This window comes from Scyliorhinus torazame, chromosome 11, assembly GCF_047496885.1.
Source record: "Scyliorhinus torazame isolate Kashiwa2021f chromosome 11, sScyTor2.1, whole genome shotgun sequence".
Classification (NCBI taxonomy): domain Eukaryota; kingdom Metazoa; phylum Chordata; class Chondrichthyes; order Carcharhiniformes; family Scyliorhinidae; genus Scyliorhinus; species Scyliorhinus torazame.
Window position 1 is genome coordinate 206,355,658 of NC_092717.1, and position 19,632 is coordinate 206,375,289.

Here is a 19,632-nt window from a genome sequence, read left to right on the forward strand (position 1 = left end):
AAAGTTGAGGAACCGATCGAGGAAGCAGTGCCTCAGTCATGGGGTTGCCGAAAGTTATGGAGCGCTAGGCTCCCACTGCATATTTTTTGTAGGTGTTTCAGCCAATGTTGGGGGAAGATGGACTCGCGTCCCCTCCGGAGCTGGGCAAGGCCCATCGGACGCTCCCAACTGAACGAACCACCGCGAGCAGTCATTGTTCAGTTTCAAAGAAGGAATGGGTCCTGAACTTGGCCAAGGAACACTGGGACTGGAAATGGAAAGGTAACCTCGTCAGGATCTATCAGGACATTGGAGCTGAACTGGCAATGGAGCAGGTGGCCTTCAACAAGGTCGAGACCACTTTATACAAGAATAGGGTTGTATACCTGGCGAGGCTCATGTAACTTACAAGTTGAAAGACTTGATGGAGGTAAGGTGCTTTGCTAAAAAGCATGGACTGTGCTCGAGTTAATTCTGGTCTGTGGCGTCTTTGATTGTTGTGGTGGGTAAGGGTGTTTGAGCAATAGTGCTTTCGAGATTTTGATTAATGAACGTGTTATTTTTTTCAGGCTACCAAGATATGGATCTCTACAGCAGATAAGTGATGGCCAGCGGGTCTTTGGCAGGCAGGTTGGTGATATTAGTCAATGTCCATGCACCAAAGTAGGACAATTCGCAGTTTGTTAGGAGGCTGTTGGCTTCCACTCCTGATCTGGACATGCATCTACTGGTTTTTGGAGGGGATTTAAACTGTGTACTTGATCCGAGGTTGGATCGACATGGGCCTAAATTGTTGGCTCCATCAGGGGTTGCAAAAGCGCCATTTGCTTTTACGGAGCAGATGGAGGAGGGCGCAGACCTGTGGCAGTTTCTACACCCAAGAGACACAGAATTTGGGTTTTTTCCCCCCAGGTCCACAAGGTTTATTCCAGGATTAACTCCTTTCTGATGGGATTCCTTCTCCCTTGAGTGAGGAAGGGGGAGTACTCGGCTATAGTAATTTCAGGCTATGCTCATTTGGTGTACCTGGTTCTGGAGTTGGACCCCGCTCAGCACCGACCTTGGAGGTTGGATGCAGCGCTGTTAGCGGATAAAGGGTTTTGCGGGCGCATGTCTACTGTCATCGAGGTTCAACAAGACTGAGTCCATGTCACCAAGTTGTGGGAAGCGCTAAAAGCAGTTAGAGGGGGATAATCTCTGACAAGGCGCATACGAATAGGACTGCAAGGACGTAGCAGCAGAGGCTGGTGGATGCTATCCTCGACGTAGACCACCGGTACTCGTGTGATCCTACCCTGGTGCTGCTGGCAAGCAGGAAGAAGCTGCAAACGCAAACTGAACTTCTGTCCTTAGGGAAGGCAGTGGTCCAACTGCGGCTTTCGAAGTGAATGTTTGATGAATATGGAGGGAAGGCTAGCCGTCTTTTTAAAAATAAATTTAGAGTACCCAATTCGTTTTTTCCAATTAAGGGGCAATTTAGCACAGCCAATCCACCTTCCCTGCACATCCTTGGGCTGTGGGGGTGAGACCCACGCAAACACGGGGAGAATGTGCAAATTCCACACGAACAGTGACCCAGGGCCGGAATCGAACCCGGGTCCTCAGCACCGTGAGGCAGCAGCACTAACCACTGTGCCACCGTGCTGCTCCTGGCTAACTGTCTTGTAGCTCACCAGCTGAGGCAGCAGGCAGCTTCCCGGGAGAATTTACAGACTAGGTTTACGAGTGGCAGCGTGGCCTCCACCCCAGTTAAAATTAATGCAACTTTTGAGGTTTTCTATTAGAATCTTTACAGGTCAGAGCTCGCAGAGGAGAGTTTGGACATGGCGATATTCTTTGGGTTATGAGAGAGAGAGAGAGGGAGAGAGAGAATGAAATGGCTAATGTTCGTGCTAATACCTGAAGTTCGCTGGGGTGGTGATCTTCCACTCCGCCCAGCGCCTCGGTCTGGTACTGTGACCTCATGGAATTTTTGCATCTGGAGAAGGGATATTTTTAAAAATACTGATGCCTGTTGTTGCTAACTTTTGGTTGGTTCAATTGGCTCTGTTTTATAACCTTTGCTCTCAAGTCGCCAGGTATCTTTATACCGCCACGAGGTTCAAGTTCAAGTAATGATCAATAACTCAATACACTAATTAGTAAGATTCAAATCAAAGCACATTTGTTTACACACAGTCAAATCTACTCATGCATAAACTCTACTTCTAAGCTATTTCTATCACTAACAGGCCAATACTTAGCTTTGGACTGGCCATGGGGAATGGGGTATGGGGAACAAATGGCCTTTCGTTCGGGTTCTGAGTCTGTGGGATTCAAAAGCTGGTATGGACTGGTAGCTAGGAGCGCACATCTCGTAGCGAGCGTTGATTTGAGACTTACATTCTTCAGCGGCGGCTGAACAGGTCACTGTCAAGGGTTGGTTCGCGTTGCTGATTGACCCTGTCAAGAAGGACGATTTGAACTTGGGGTCTTTACTTTATAGTCCCCAGGGGCTTCCCGCTTTTTGGGGCAGACCCCGTACCTGGTTCCAAGTGATTGGACTTTGTTCCAATCGCTTGGTTCAATTTCTCCAATGCTGGAGCGGTTCCCTGGTCGATGGGTGGTCTTTAGGTGTCCGTTAACCTCTTTTGTGTTGGCTCCTGCTGGCGCCGAGGAGTCTGGCTTGGCCTTGTTTATCTCAAATGTTTCGATTGTTCCCGGGTATCGCTCATTAGTATGTAGATGGCCGCTACATTATTATGCAGATGGCTGCTTGCATCGATGCTGTCTGGGCTTTTGCGGAGTTTAATGCACAGTAACTTGCATCTGCTGGTTTCTGCCTGTGTTGGCTGAATTTCCCTTCAGCCTTTGCTGTTCTCCATTTTACATCGGGAATTGGCCAACCCAGGTGGCTACACTGTCAGTGTGCTGAATACTGAAAGCAGGAGAAGCAAACTGTTTAGCACTAATCTACAGTGTCTTCTCTATCGGCCTGCCATAAATCATGTTTGAAATCGAAACCATACATAATAAATGGTGCAGTTCCAAAACTTGTGCAATCATGTCAGCAGATGAAAAGTAACTTGAACTCAAGCCAATGATCTCAGTCTAAACTATCTGCAGTGGTTCTCTCACTTGAAGCAGTTTTATTGAATCTCGGGCTATCCTTCTCTGGTCAGTCACTGTACCCAATTCATCTCATCTTCTGAGGAAACATTGTAGAAATCTCCAATCTCAGAATTGGCATTAACCTGGGCTGTTGCGGTCGTAACTGAAAAGAATTGACATTTTTCTAGCATTTTATAATGCCACAAAAGTGATCCATGTGCAGTAAAGTGCTTCAAAGTACATTTGTTCATTGTTGTTATGTAGGCAAACATCGCCAACTTACACACATCAAGATTCCCTGAATAATAATGAGAAAAAATAAAATTGATCTGTTTTGGTGGTATTGATTGAAGGCAAATATAAAAACATCCAAAGGAAGAGGTCATTAATTCCTTCAAACCGCTTTCCCTGAAGTCGATGAATGATCATTCTCGAATGCGCTTCCCTCTCATCCATCACTTATTTCAGGCAACACTCAATTCCTACCCACATGTACCTGCAACACAAAATATTGGCAAAGCATAAAGCGAACTCATCTGCTCTTCTTTCAATAGTGCTTCGGTATCTCTCAACTTGTACATGCCATCCTATCTGAAGAAAGACAGCAACTGTGACAATGCAGCACTCCCTTATCCTGTAGTGAGGTGTAAATTTAGCTTGCATGCTCAAGTTCAAGTGGAGTTCAATTAAACTGACAGTTGCGGGAGCTGACTGTTTGTTCTGACGCCCTGCCAGCAAAAACACAAAATGGTGCAGCAAACATGCAGACTCGAGCATAAAATAGTACTCCTCCATCTCAGGCGTACAGCTATAGCATCACTGAAATTAGTACCCAGAGCAAAATAAAGCACTCTGTGTTTCTTCGTATTCCAAAGACTGTGTTCCTGGGGATTCACCGAACTGAAATGATATTGATAGTTAACTCAATGCTCCAATGTGTTACAATCTTGTAGCACAGTCTCTTACATATTAATTCAGTTGTGCAGTGTCACTAACAATAGCATTATCAGTGGTGTCCCATTGCTTCAAGAAAAATAGCTGAGATTCCTGCATATCTCACAGTTCACACCCAACAGAGTCATTGTTCTGGTACATAGCTGCACAGAGTGACGCCCTTTCAAGGCCACACCTGCATGATATCTAAATTCACAACAGAAGGACATACGTTGATGGTAGTTCTTTCTTAAGATGCAGAACTGGCTTGGTTATAGAAGACAGAGGGTAACAGTGGAAGGGCGTTTTTCTGAATGCAGAGCAGTGACTCGTGATGTTCCGTAGGGATTAGTGATGGGACTTTTGCTGTTTGTAGTATATATAAATGATAGCACGGTAGCATTGTGGATAGCACAATTGCTTCACAGCTCCAGGGTCCCAGGTTCGATTCCGGCTGAGGTCACTGTCTGTGCGGAGTCTGCACATCCTCCCCGTGTGTGCGTGGGTTTCCTCCGGGTGCTCCGGTTTCCTCCCACAGTCCAAAGATGTGCAGGTTAGGTGGATTGGCCATGATAAATTGCCCTGAGTGTCCAAAATTGCCCTTAGTGTTGGGTGGGGTTACTGGGTTATGGGGATAGAGTGGAGGTGTGTGTTTGGGTAGGGTGCTCTTTCCAAGAGCCGGTGCAGACTCGATGGGCCAAATGGCCTCCTTCTTCACTGTAAATTCTATGATGATTTGGAGGCAAGTGTAACTGGTCTGACTAGTAAGTTTGCGGACGACACAAAGGTTGGTGGAGTTGCGGATAGTGATAAGGATTGTCAGAGGTTTCAGCAGGATATAGATCAGTTGGAGATTTGGGTGGCGAAATGGTAGATTGACTTTAATCCAGACAAATGTAAAGTAAGGCATTTTGGATGGTCTAATACAGGTGGGAAGTATACAGTAAATGGCAAAACCCTTAGGAGTATTGATTGGCAGAGAGATCTGGGTGTACAGGTCCACAGATCATTGAAAGTGGCAAAGCAGGCTGGACTTCCGGGTGCGGCGATGACCAGCTGAGTCGCACGTTTCGGCAGCTCCCGGTGGAACGGACTTTTGGGCTCTTGATAGGAGCCCCAACGGCAATTTTAACGGCTAAAAACATCGTGCGGTAAACCAGAAGGGAATTCCCCCTGGACCCGGATGGAAAAAGGAGAGGAAAGTGGCCGGATTGCAGCGGATCCTTTGGAACAGCGGCAAGGAAGGCAAGCAAAAACCAAGATGGCGTCGGAAGGTGGCAGTTTCATATGGGGCCCTGAACAACAAGAGTTCTTGAAATGCTGCGTGGAGGAGATAAAAAAGGAAATGAAGAAAGAGCTGTTGGCCCCGATACTACAGGCGATCGAAGGGCTAAAGGAGGAACAAAAGACCCAGGAGCAGGAGCTTCGGGTCGTGAAGGCGAAGGCAGCCGAGAATGAGGACGATATACAGGGCCTGGTGGTGAAGACGGAGATACAGGAGGCACATCAGAAACGATGTGTGGAGAGGTTGGAGGCACTGGAAAACAACGCAAGGAGGAACAACCTGAGGATTCTTGGTCTTCCTGAAGGTGTGGAGGGGGCGGATGTCGGGGCATATGTGAGCACGATGCTGCACTCGTTAATGGGAGCGGAAGCCCCGACGGGTCCGTTGGAGGTGGAGGGAGCGTACCGAGTTATGGTGCGAGGATCGAGAGCAGGAGAAACTCCCAGAGCCATAGTGGTGAGATTCCTCCATTTTAAGGATAGAGAAATGGTCCTTAGATGGGCGAAGAAAACTCGGTGCAGTAAATGGGAGAACGCGGTGATCCGCGTTTATCAAGACTGGAGTGCGGAGGTGGCGAGAAGGAGGGCGAGCTTTAATCGGGCCAAGGCGGTGCTTCATAAAAGGAAGATAAAATTTGGAATGCTGCAACCGGCAAGACTGTGGGTCACATATCAAGGGAGGCACCACTACTTTGAGACGGCGGATGAAGCGTGGACTTTTATTGTAGAAGAAAAACTGGAATGAGTGGACTATTAAAAAGAACGTTTGGACAAAGTGGTGGGGCGAATGTGGGGGGCGAAGAGGGGTTTTATGTTCTAATCCTGCGGTATGGTAACTTTTCTCTCTCCCACAGGTGGTGATGGGGGGAGGTGGGGAGGGAGAGGAGATGGGGCATTGGCCATGGGGGGCGGGGCCAAGGGAGAAGCGCGGGCTTGGTTCCCGCGCTATGATAATTATGGCGGGAATAGAGAAGCAGGAAGGAGGGGGCGTCGCACGGTGCGAGCCGTGGTCACGGGGGGAAGCCGAGGTCAGCCAGAGTTTGCTGACTTCTGGGAGCAACATGGGGGGAGTAATTACGCTAGCGGGGGGTCTAGCGGGGGGGGTGGGAGGGGGGAATTACTGGGTTGCTGCTGCTGGGGAAAGGGGGGAGTGGGTACGGGAGAGGATGGGCGGGGGGGCACCGCCTGGGGGAGATACAGCTGCGTGGGAACTGGGTGAGAAGCTGGAAAAAGATGATGGCTAATCGGCAAGGGGGGGGGTGGGAAGCCCCCCAACTCGGCTGATCACGTGGAACGTGAGAGGGCTCAACGGGCCGATAAAGAGGGCACGGGTACTCGCACACCTTAAGAAACTTAAAGCAGATGTGGTTATGTTACAGGAAACGCACCTGAAACTGATAGACCAGGTTAGGCTGCGCAAAGGATGGGTGGGGCAGGTGTTCCATTCGGGGCTGGATGCGAAAAACAGGGGGGTGGCTATATTAGTGGGGAAGCGGGTAATGTTCGAGGCAAAGACTATAGTGGCGGATAACGGGGGCAGATACGTGATGGTGAGTGGCAAACTACAGGGAGAGATGGTGGTTTTGGTAAACGTGTATGCCCCGAACTGGGATGATGCCAATTTTATGAGGCGAATGCTAGGACGCATTCCGGACCTAGAGACGGGAAAGCTGATAATGGGGGGAGACTTTAACACGGTGTTGGAACCAGGGCTGGATAGGTCGAAGTCCAGGACTGGTAGGAGGCCGGCAGCAGCCAAGGTGCTTAAGGATTTTATGGAGCAGATGGGAGGTGTGGACCCGTGGAGATTCAGTAGACCTAGGAGTAAGGAGTTCTCGTTTTTCTCCTATGTCCATAAAGTCTATTCTCGCATAGACTTTTTTGTGCTGGGTAGGGCATTGATCCCGAAGGTGAGGGGAACGGAATATACGGCTATAGCCATTTCGGATCATGCCCCACATTGGGTGGACTTGGAGATAGGGGAGGAAACAGGAGAGCGCCCACCCTGGAGAATGGACATGGGACTAATGGCGGATGAGGGGGTGTGTCTAAGGGTGAGGGGATGTATTGAAAAGTACTTGGAACTCAATGACAATGGGGAGGTCCAGGTGGGAGTGGTCTGGGAGGCGTTGAAGGCGGTGGTTAGGGGGGAGCTGATATCAATAAGGGCACATAAAGGGAAGCAGGAGAGTAAGGAACGGGAGCGGTTGCTGCAAGAACTTTTGAGGGTGGACAGACAATATGCGGAAGCACCGGAGGAGGGATTGTACAGGGAAAGGCAAAGGCTGCATGTGGAATTTGACTTGCTGACTACAGGCACTGCAGAGGCACAATGGAGGAAGGCGCAGGGTGTACAGTATGAATATGGGGAGAAGGCGAGCAGATTGCTGGCACACCAATTGAGGAAAAGGGGAGCAGCGAGGGAAATAGGGGGAGTGAGGGACGAGGAAGGAGAGATGGAGCGGGGAGCGGAGAGAGTGAATGAAGTGTTCAGGACATTTTATAAAAAATTATATGAAGCTCAACCCCCGGATGGGAGGGAGAGAATGATGGACTTTTTGGATCGGCTGGAAATTCCCAAGGTGAAAGAGCAGGAAAGGGTGGGACTGGGAGCACAGATCGAGGTAGAAGAAGTGGTGAAAGGAATTAGGAACATGCAGACGGGAAAGGCCCCGGGACCGGACGGATTCCCAGTTGAATTCTACAGAAAATATTTGGACTTGCTCGCCCCGGTACTGACGAGGACCTTTAACGAGGCAAAGGAAAGGGGACAACTGCCCCCGACTATGTCTGAAGCAACAATATCGCTTCTCTTAAAGAAGGAAAAGGACCCGCTACAATGCGGGTCCTACAGACCAATTTCCCTCCTAAATGTGGATGCCAAGGTCCTGGCCAAGGTAATGGCAATGAGAATAGAGGAATGTGTCCCGGGGGTGGTTCACGAGGACCAAACTGGGTTTGTGAAGGGGAGACAGCTGAACACGAATATACGGAGGCTGTTAGGGGTAATGATGATGGCCTCACCAGAGGGTGAAACGGAGATAGTAGTGGCGATGGACGCCGAGAAAGCATTTGATAGAGTGGAATGGGATTATTTGTGGGAGGTGTTGAGGAGATTTGGTTTTGGAGAGGGGTATGTTAGATGGGTGCAGCTATTGTATAGGGCCCCAGTGGCGAGTGTGGTCACGAATGGACGGGGATCGGCATATTTTCGGCTCCATAGAGGGACAAGGCAGGGATGTCCTCTGTCCCCATTACTGTTTGCACTGGCGATTGAGCCACTGGCGATAGCGCTGAGGGGTTCCAAGAGATGGAGGGGAGTACTTAGGGGAGGAGAAGAACACCGGGTATCTTTGTATGCGGATGATTTGCTACTATATGTGGCGGATCCGGCGGAGGGGATGCCAGAAATAATGCGGATACTTGGGGAGTTTGGGGATTTTTCAGGGTATAAATTGAACATGGGGAAGAGTGAGCTGTTTGTGGTGCATCCAGGGGAGCAGAGTAGAGAAATAGAGGACCTATTGAGGAAGGTAACAAGAGACTTTCGTTACCTGGGGATCCAGATAGCTAAGAACTGGGGCACATTGCACAGGCTAAATTTAACGCGGTTGGTGGAACAGATGGAGGAAGATTTCAAGAGATGGGATATGGTAGCCCTGTCAATGGCAGGGAGGGTGCAGGCGGTTAAGATGGTGGTCCTCCCGAGATTCCTCTTTGTGTTTCAGTGTCTCCCGGTGGTGGTCACGAAGGCTTTTTTTAAAAGGATAGAAAAGAGTATCATGGGTTTTGTTTGGGCCGGGAAGACTCCGAGAGTGAGGAAGGGATTCTTACAGCGTAGTAGGGATAGGGGGGGGCTGGCACTACCGAGCCTAAGTGAGTACTATTGGGCCGCTAATATTTCAATGGTGAGTAAGTGGATGGGAGAGGAGGAGGGAGCGGCGTGGAAGAGATTAGAGAGGGCGTCCTGTAGGGGGACTAGCCTGCAGGCTATGGTGACAGCCCCATTGCCGTTCTCACCGAGGAACTACACCACAAGCCCGGTGGTGGTAGCTACACTGAAGATTTGGGGACAGTGGAGACGACATAGGGGAAAGACTGGAGCATTGGGGGGGTCCCCGATAAGAAACAACCATAGGTTTGCCCCGGGGGGAATGGATGGGGGATATGGAATGTGGCAAAGAGCAGGAATAACGCAACTGAAAGATCTATTTGTGGATGGGAAGTTCGCAAGTCTGGGAGCGCTGACCGAGAAATATGGGTTGCCCCAAGGGAATGCATTCAGGTATATGCAATTGAGGGCTTTTGCGAGGCAACAGGTGAGGGAATTTCCGCAGCTCCCGACACAAGAGGTGCAGGACAGAGTGATCTCAAAGAAATGGGTGGGGGATGGTAAGGTGTCAGATATATATAGGGAAATGAGGGACGAAGGGGAGACTATGGTGGATGAACTAAAAGGGAAATGGGAAGAAGAGCTAGGGGAGGAGATCGAGGAGGGGCTGTGGGCAGATGCCCTCAGCAGGGTAAACTCGTCGTCCTCGTGTGCCAGGCTAAGCCTGATTCAGTTTAAGGTATTACACAGGGCACATATGACTGGAACACGGCTCAGTAAATTTTTTTGGGTGGAGGATAGGTGTGCGAGGTGCTCGAGAAGCCCAGCGAACCATACCCATATGTTTTGGTCATGCCCGGCACTACAGGGGTTTTGGATGGGGGTGACAAAGGCGCTTTCAAAAGTAGTAGGAGTCCGGGTCGAACCAAGCTGGGGGTTGGCTATATTTGGGGTTGCACAAGAGCCGGGAGTGCAGGAGGCGAGAGAGGCCGATGTTTTGGCCTTTGCGTCCCTAGTAGCCCGGCGCAGGATATTGTTAATGTGGAAAGAAGCCAAGCCCCCGGGGGTGGAGACCTGGATAAATGACATGGCGGGGTTCATAAAGCTAGAGCGGATTAAATTCGTCCTAAGGGGGTCGGCTCAAGGGTTCACCAGGCGGTGGCAACCGTTCGTCGAATATCTTGCGGATAGATAGATGGGGGAAAAAAGAAGGCAGCAGCAGCAGCCCAGGGTTTGGGGGGGGGGGGGGGGGGGGGGGGGGGGGGGGGGGAGGGATGGGGGGGGGGGGGTGGGCGGGGGGGGTGTAGCTTGTGACAAGGCAGTTGCCAATTAGGGCTAGTTTTCATTTTTGTTATTTAATATTTATTTATTTTTTGTTTTTTGTTTATATAAAATAGGTCATTGTTATCTGTGTTGTTACAAGGTTGTGTAAAGGATGCACAATGTACTGTGTTGGTTGACCAAAAATTTTCAATAAAATATTTATAAAAAAAAAAAGAAAGTGGCAAAGCAGGCGGTTAAGGTAGTCAAGAAAGCATACGGTATGCTTGCCTACATCGGTCGGGACATTGAGTATAAAACATGGTAAGTCATTCTGCACCTGTGCAGAACCTTATTTAGGCCACACTTGGAATATTGCATACAATTCTGGTTGCCACACTACCAGAATGTGGAGGCTTTGGGGAGAGTATAGAAGAGGTTTATCAGGATGTTGACTGGCCTGGAGGGTACTAGGTATGAGGAGAGGTTGGATAAACTCGGATTGTTTTCACTGGAACGACGGAGGTTGAGGGGTGACCTGATAGAAAGTCTACAGAATTATGAGTGGCATGGACAGAGTGAATAGTCAGATGCTTTTTCCCCCAGAGTGGAAAAGTCAATTACATAGGGACATAGGTTTAAGGTGCGAGGGGCAAAGTTTAGAGGAGATGTACAAGGCAAGTTTTTTTTTGCACAAAGGGTGGTGAGTGCCTGGAACACGCTGTCAGGGGAGGTGGTGGAAGCAGGTACGATAGCGATGTTTAAGAGGCATCTTGACAAATACCTGAATAGGATGGGAATAGAAGCATACGGACCCTGGATGTGCAGCAGGTTTTAGTTTAGACAGGCATCATGATCGGCGCAGGTTTGGAGGGCTGAAGGGCCTGTTCCTGAGCTGTCTGTTCTTTGTATTAAGCATTTGATGAAAATGAAAATCGCTTATTGTCACAAGTAGGCTTCAAATGAAGTTACTGTGAAAAGCCCCTAGTCGCCACATTCCGGCACCTGTTCGGGGAGGCTGTTACGGGAGGCTGATCAAAATAACAATGCGCCCTCAGGAGGACTTTGTCTACCAACTTCATGTTTCCTTAAAATATCTCAAATTTGATCTTTAAGACTACAGTGGGAGATCAAAAGAGAAACAAATCTGACAAAACCATCTTGGATTTTCATTCTGCATTGTAACACCCCCGTCCTTCCAGCTGCCAGCACTCACATACCCTTTTTATGCAATCTCCCATAAATGCTTTATTGTGCCTCCCGTGATATGTCAGAAGTGAAAGTTTCTAGTCAGATTTTGGTTACGTTTAATTGTTAGAATTTTACAGTTGATGCGCAGTGCAGTATTCAACGCTTCTGACTCCCATATATTCTGCCCCCTTCCCCAACCCCTCTCCAATTTTTCCTCCTTTTCTATCGTACTTACCACCAAGCTGTGACTTCCCCCCCCCCCCAGTAAAGCTCCACCAACAACAGAGCCTCACTCAATAAAACTTTTATTTATATGTTAGTTTGAACGGTGAGTCCCATTTATTTTTTTGGCCATGGGGAGAGAGCGGAGCTTAAACTTATCCTGACCCAAGAGCTTAGAAAGCAATCAGAAGTGGTGGCATGCCCGGCGGTCAACTAAAACTACAATACCATTATTGTCACTTCAGTTGGCTTCAGCAAAAAAAAGGAACAAACTGGAGACCCTGGGCTGGATTCTCCAGAAATGGGGCTATGTGCCAGTTCACTCTTGACTTTCCTTGGAAAAGTCAGAGTGATTCTCCTACCTGTAGGTGGCTAGCAGGGCTCGGGGGAGCTGCTCGCAGATCTGGCTCTGGAAACAGCCCCCGCACGTCCGGTCGGGGGTCCGTGCATGCGCATGGTGGCCTGCAGCAGCCGCGCCATGCGCCATGGCGGACTCAGACCGTGGAGCAACCTCGGAAATGTAGGCCCCCCACCCGAGATGGCACACGCCCGTGGATCCGAGCCGCTCGTTCACCGCCCCGGTCGCCCACGAGGCCCACCCCGGTGCTGATCCCCCCGGCCCCCACTAGGGCGGCCGCGGACTGAGTCCACAGCTGCCATCCGATGTTCCCGACAGGCAATACATGGTTAGAACCATGCTGTCGGGAACACTACCAGTTTTGTCCGGAGAATCGCTGGGGGGTCCTCTGTCACTGGCCCCCCAGCCGCGCCGCGTAATCCGCGCACAAGCGATTCTCCGGGGAGATCCCCGAGATTACATGATCCCCACGTAAAAATGGATTCTCTGTCCCCGTGCCAAACGTAATTTTGGCGCAGGGCTGCGGAGAATCCAGCCCCCTGTTTTTAAATCTGTCAGTACATAATGCACTTACCTCTTGAGTCATTGATGAAGTTACTTCTCTCATGCTTTTCCCAGTATCAACTCGATTTGGATCCCCTCTGTTCCCCTCATCGGTACTACCACATCAGTTGTGGCTCGGCGCTCATACCCTCACAAGGATGTGGGTTCTCAAGAAATAGAAGCATAAAATTTAGGCTGACAATCCAGTGCAGTACTGAAGGGTACGACACTGTCGGAAGTGTCATTGAGATGTCGGTCCATTTGGGTTGGTGCAAAAGATCCCACTGCAGTATTCAAAGGAGGGAATTTCCCTGGATGTCCTTTCAAATGTTTATCCCTCAACCAATGCCACTGAAAATAGATGATCTGGTCATTAATTTCAAACTGTATGTGGGAGTTACATGCATGCAAATTGGCTGCCAGGTTTCTTACATCACAATAGTGTCCGCATTGCTTTCCATCATGAACGGCACAGTATAATTCACTTCATTCTTTGACCAAATGAAGGACACCTGACAGAAATTAATATTTTAACAAAAAATACAAATTATGAGTATAAATGCTTCATGAGTTATCCATTTCTGACTCACCATTTCTTCAAAAAAGTTCTTATATATATCACACAACATATGGTATCCAAACCCAACAGATTGATGGGTTCTACCAATTTAAGATTTGATTTCAATGACTGACACAACAATGTAGTGATTCTTGTCCCCCCTACAGGGGCATGCCATCATTGTGCACTGACAGAATTCCAGCTAAGCACATTGCTTGGGGTATGGGAAATGTTACTGTTGTGTCTACTTGAACTGTCGGAAATAGCATGTCATGCAATTACAAAACCTGCCCTTCCAAATCGAGTTGATTCTGGAAAAAGCATTTTGAGCCTCAGTCACAGAGGTAATAATATGAAGTCACTGTTTATCTCCATTTTTAAAAAATCAAATGAAACAATAATTTCAATTGAGACAAAGTAAAACTTCAAACTGAAGTTTTAATTCCCAAAATATGGAATTATCAGATAATCTTAATTAAGAGTAGCAACCCAATTATAGAATTTAGATTATTATTGGTGGCAGTCTTGCAGACAGGGTTCAAAATACATTGGGGCGATGGCGAATTTGCCCTGGAGAGCCTCCAAAAAGCATGGAAAGCTTAAATCACGAGGATGGCCAATGAAAGAAAAGTCACCCCCTACGTGGGAGTGAGAAAATCTACTTCTCTCACATGTCTGCTGAGCCTGTCAGCAGCAAACATGGCAGAGAAACAACCTATGATTGGAGTATCAGCAGGAACGCAAGTGGTGCTGCGCATGAACCTTAGCGCCAAAGCAGTGGCAGTGCTCCAGCCCCTTCACCCCCCCCCCCACACACACACACAATGGGACAATGTTCTCCCAGCAGCACAGAAGGAGGAAGGGGGGGGGTGTTGGAGGGTGGGTAGTGGTGCACCATATCAGCATCAAAATAAAGTTACTAACACCCTACTGAAACACAAGCAGTAATCAGATAGATCTAGAATGTCCAATTGCAATGGTTAGATTGTCCAATTGCGGAGGTTGGAGTTAGAGGATGTGGGGATGGATGCGAGTTAGGATTGCGACTTGGACTATCATCAGCAGTTGAGCCAACCCTGTCACCTGCGGATTGATGTGGTCCACCAAGCTGTCAATTTCTGATGCCAGGAGCAGCTCTGCCGCAGTCGAGAACGCATCTGACGACAACACATCCATATCCCTCTCAAGCAGCCACCTCTCATTTATGCACTCTAGACATCTTCAATAGTTTCCTTTCCCCCCCCCTCTCACTTTAACTGCATTTATTAAATAATATTGTCAACTTTATATCTTTACCTCAGCTTAAAGTCAATCTTAATTTGTTTCCCCCTCATTTGAGTTTCTAGAACAAGGAGGGTTTTTTTCCCCGCAAAATATTAATGTCCATACTCAACTGGAGAGTTTGTGTGTGGAAGTGATGTCCCAGTATAAGAATCTTAATTATTGTCACAGGTAGGCTTACAGTGACACTGCAATGAAGTTACTGTGAAAATCCCCTTGTCACCAAACTCTGGCACCTGTTCGGGTACACAGAGGGAGAATTCAGAATGTCCAATTTAGCTAACAAGCACGTCTTGCGGGACTTGTGGGAGGGAACTGAAGCACCCAGAGGAAACCGACGCAGACAAGGGCAGAACGTGCAGATTCAGCACAGACAGTGACCCAAGCAGGAATTGAACCTGGGACCCTGGCGCTGTGAAGCAACAGTGCTAACCACTGTGCCAGTAAGTTGAGGTTCTGTTGATGTTATTCCCCCTCCCTTGACTTCGTAACTTACTTAGTTTTTCTTAATTTCTCTCAAATTTTATATCATGAAGAATATACATACGCCACCCAGGTTGATAGGGTTGTGAAGAAGGCCTATGGAGTGTTGGCCTTTATTGGTAGAGGGATTGAGTTCCGGAGTCGAGAGGTCATGTTGCAGCTGTACAGAACTCTGGTTCGGCCGCATTTGGAGTATTGCGTACAGTTCTGGTCACCGCATTATAGGAAGGACGTGGAGGCTTTGGAGCGGGTGCAGAGGAGATTTACCAGGATGTTGCCTGGTATGGAGGGAAAATCTTATGAGGAAAGGCTGACGGACTTGAGGTTGTTTTCGTTGGAGAGAAGAAGGTTAAGAGGAGACTTAATAGAGGCATACAAAATGATCAGGGGGTTGGATAGGGTGGACAGTGAGAGCCTTCTCCCGCGGATGGATATGGCTGGCACGAGGGGACATAACTTTAAACTGAGGGGTAATAGATATAGGACAGAGGTCAGAGGTAGGTTCTTTACGCAAAGAGTAGTGAGGCCGTGGAATGCCCTACCTGCTACAGTAGTGAACTCGCCAACATTGAGGGCATTTAAAAGTTTATTGGATAAACATATGGATGATAATGGCATAGTGTAGGTTAGATGGCTTTTGTTTCGGTGCAACATCGTGGGCCGAAGGGCCTGTACTGCGCTGTATTGTTCTATGTTCTATGTTCTATGACTCCCTCCAGGTCAATGACGAGAAAAAGTTAGGCTCTTGTTCCAGTTATAAAAAAATGCTTGACATATGTTTGTGTAATTGTAAATGTGTAAAAAAAATCATTTGGGAAACAGAATATGGGAGATTCCTTCATAATAAATTAGAACATCTTATTTGTAAATTCCATGTTAAAATATATAATTATTAGTTATACAGTCTTTGGTATTGGTGTATCTACCTAAAAAAAAAAATTTGATCTCTTTAAAAATCAACATAAATACAGAAAATCATGTTACCACACGACTACCACACCTAGTAAAGTTAGTAAGATTGAAAAAGGAACCCTGAATGCAGAAAAGTAGTTCTCGAGAAAATTTCAAGAAGAGCCCTCAAAAAAATATTTTGACCTCTGTTGTCAGAGAGTGATAGCAATGCCGAGAGTAATTTAAGGTGTTGAATAATGTATCATATAAGAAGCATATTCCACAACATTAATATTGAAACTGTATTAGTTTGGGTGCAATTTGTATTACAAAGAATCAATGGCAATGTACTGTTAGAGTGTGTCACACCATTGCCTGAACTGAGGGAGAGTTGCTGAACTGTGATGCTGTATTTGATGAGCTCAGTGTGGATGCAGTATGGCTGCCTTGTTTTAATGTCACTGACTGATAAGGGGGGGGAACTCTTTTTTTTTCTGTTATCCATTTGAAAGAGAGCAGAGGGTATTTATGGACTCAGCGCTTACGACATCCAAATAGAAGGAGATCACATAACAGAAAGGATCTGAATTTTGCTTAATTATAAATGTCCAGATGAAACGCTGAAACAGTACAACACTAAGCTGCATCGAGTCACTATTTAGTGTTTTTCTGGTTGCTTGCCACCCTGCAGATAATAATGAGGGCAGAAACAAGGATAATCCCAATGCTGTGGTCGGGCTTCTCAGTCTAAAATATTCCCTAAGAAAATCTTGTATGGGTGCATACATATTGACCTGGAGAGATATATACACACACACACACAAATATAAAAGTGCATATACATTTGTGCACAGAACCATGTATGCATTTGCACATATACATGTCCATATACAAATACAAATGTGTGGAGCCACAAACACATATACATATGTGTGCACATGTACAACATATTCCCACATAGGCAAGGCACACATGCATCTATACACATACACACATTACATTAACACTTATATACAAACTCAGGTATCCACTGATAAATATATACTCACGTATACATTCAAAGTATACATGCAAATATAGACATTTGGAGACAAGTAAATATACATACACATGTACATATGCACAAACACAAGTATATGTGTATATATAAAATATAATACACATTGCATTATGTACACATATATTGCATGATGTACACATATAAGCATAGCAGAAACTGACAATGTAATGGTAAGCATATATTTAAACAATCACGGGCAATATTACGTGTGATGAAGATAGGATCGAAACGGACGTAAATATGAAAGGTATGATTTGATGCACGGTACGTGGTCTGAATGATATCATAGGCTCGGTAAGACACCACTCATGATGCTGTAAATATATATTCAATGTATATGTAACTTCCATTTATCTTTAAAAATTAGCCCCTGTTCTTATTTCTCAGTAGATGAGGCACGAAAGAATAAAAAATACCAGGCGCTGGAGAAATTTAAAAATCTAAACCGGTCACACAGGGAGACGCTGCTGATATTTAACCTCAATCTTTTTTTCCCTTGTAGAAAAGCTCACTGGGTCCCTCTACATTTTAAACTCACATTCTCAACCCAGATGCTTTAAACGCTCAACTTTTTTTTTAAAAAGCAGTTGCCAGGTCTGACTGATAAAACATGACTTTACTCAAACTGCTGCACCAACTTGTTTTTACTAACACAACCCCCTTTCCCCCCTCCCTCTCTGTATGCTTTCGGATTCTGCATGTATCACTGGGAACCGTGAATTGCAAACAGATTAAATGCCTAAAGTCAAATCGCTGCACAGTATCTCACAGCCTTGCTCGTTATCTGTTCAGTGCGCTGATACTGTGCCATTCGCCTACATTGTAGCCGTCCAGTTTGCTCCCGCTTTGCAACACTACAACCCGCATCACGACAAACAACGCCACTGACTGCAAACACACACAGCCAGCCAGCTCCAGGTTCCCAAATCATTTAAATAACGCCCCAACATTGACCTCAAAACCTGACACCACACATGTTGTAAAGTGAGAACTTCATTCATTGATGGTGTTGGTTTCTCATTGTGTCAACTTATAATTAATGGTACAGATAAATATTTTCCCTGTTGACACGTGGTAGAAAACACTATATATATTATATACAATCATTATGCCTCCTACCTGTTCCCAGATATCAGCAGTTTCTCTCCTTCTGAGGGGAAGATTTGACTTCTCCTTTGATTATTTCTTCCTTAGTTGGTTAATGTTCCTGTTGCCATGGTTACATTGCAGACTATGGAATTTTTCACATCTCGCCCTCTGCAGAATCAGTCTGTGTGTGTGTACATTGCTGGATCTTCCTGCCTCTGTCTCTCTGGCTACTGAAGATTGTTGTGAAGGAAATCTCTTCTGGGCTGCTGACGTCACGTCAGTCACAGCAACATAATCAAAAAACCCAGCAACCAAAATCCTGAGAAAGTGAAGCGAGCGCGGCCAACTGCGCCTGCACCCGGAGTTTCCCCCCCTCCCCTCATTCCTCGCCGGCTGCCCCGCCAGCTGGCGGTCGGCTTTCCGTCCCGCGACGCGCCCGCAGTTGGTCACAAGACCCCAGACAGGGCTAGTGCCGACAGCCCGAGCTGCGACCTTCCCTGCCCCGTGCTTCCATTCGACCTGTCAACAGGGAAGGGGTGGGACAGCAGCCGGCGGAAGGGAGCTGTCTTTATATATTTATATATATCCCTTCTCACATCCACAGGGGCAAAGTCCCCTCACAACCCAGTGCAGTCCACATGGTTAGGAAACATTTCCACACAGAACCCCCCCCCCACAGACAGCAATGTGACACAGACCTGTGTGGGTTTTTTAAAATTGTTGATTGAAGCAATAATATTGGCCAGGACAGCACAAATGATTCCATCGGACTTTTTGGCTCCACCCGAGTGTGTCGGCGGACGTTCATTTATCATTTCATCCGAACGATGGTCTTTCTGCTGGTGCTCAGTACTGCACCTGAGTGTTCGCCCACATCTTTGTGCTCAAGTCGTGAGGTGGGATTGGAACTCACAATCCAAGCATGCTCCCAAACTGACCCACAGCTGATAGGCTGGAGTGAATGACTGCCCAGACATGCATAGCAAATGTTGAGGGGACAAAACGCTCGCTCAGGTTTAACCCTCTGTGGTGAACCACTGTAATAGGAGATGCAAGGTAGGACCTGTACTACAGGTTCGGCGGTAGCTCCTGCCGGCTGGCTCCGCTCACGGAGAACTGTATAAATATGCATGACCTCCAGTGCCCTGCCATTTCGCCAGCTGCAGCAGGAGGCCACGCACCTGACTAATAAAGCGACAGTTGTATCCAACTAGTCTTTGTGCAATTGATCGTGCATCAATTTATTACAGTCAGATTTTCCATAGAATGGATATCAGAATTAAGCCCGATCACCTGCAGCTGGATCCGCACTCGCCTGACGCCAGAAAAGACTTTACTCACTGGCTAGCATGATTTGAGGCCTACATCAAGGCTGCGGACCCCGAGCCAACGGAGGCTCAGAAGATAAACGTCCTGTACTCCAGACTGAGCTCCAGCGTGTTCCCGTTGATCCAAGACGCCACAAATTACACAAAAGGAACTCATTAAGGAACACTACACGCAGAAGGCGAACACGCTCTTTGCCATGCATGTACTCGCTGCCTGCGGGCAACTACCTGGTGAGTCCATCGAAGACT

General features: G+C 47.4%; 1 protein-coding gene across 1 annotated transcript in view; it reads right to left on the reverse strand.

Moving 5' to 3' along the window:
• The window catches only part of fam135b (family with sequence similarity 135 member B), a 607,420-nt gene extending 588,821 nt beyond the window's left edge, over positions 1 to 18,599 (reverse strand). The window contains exon 1 of the mRNA XM_072468261.1: positions 18,086 to 18,599. The gene's annotated coding sequence lies outside the window, so the exon portion shown is untranslated. The remainder of the gene's footprint in view (positions 1 to 18,085) is intronic.
• Between the last annotated feature and the right edge of the window lie 1,033 nt (positions 18,600 to 19,632).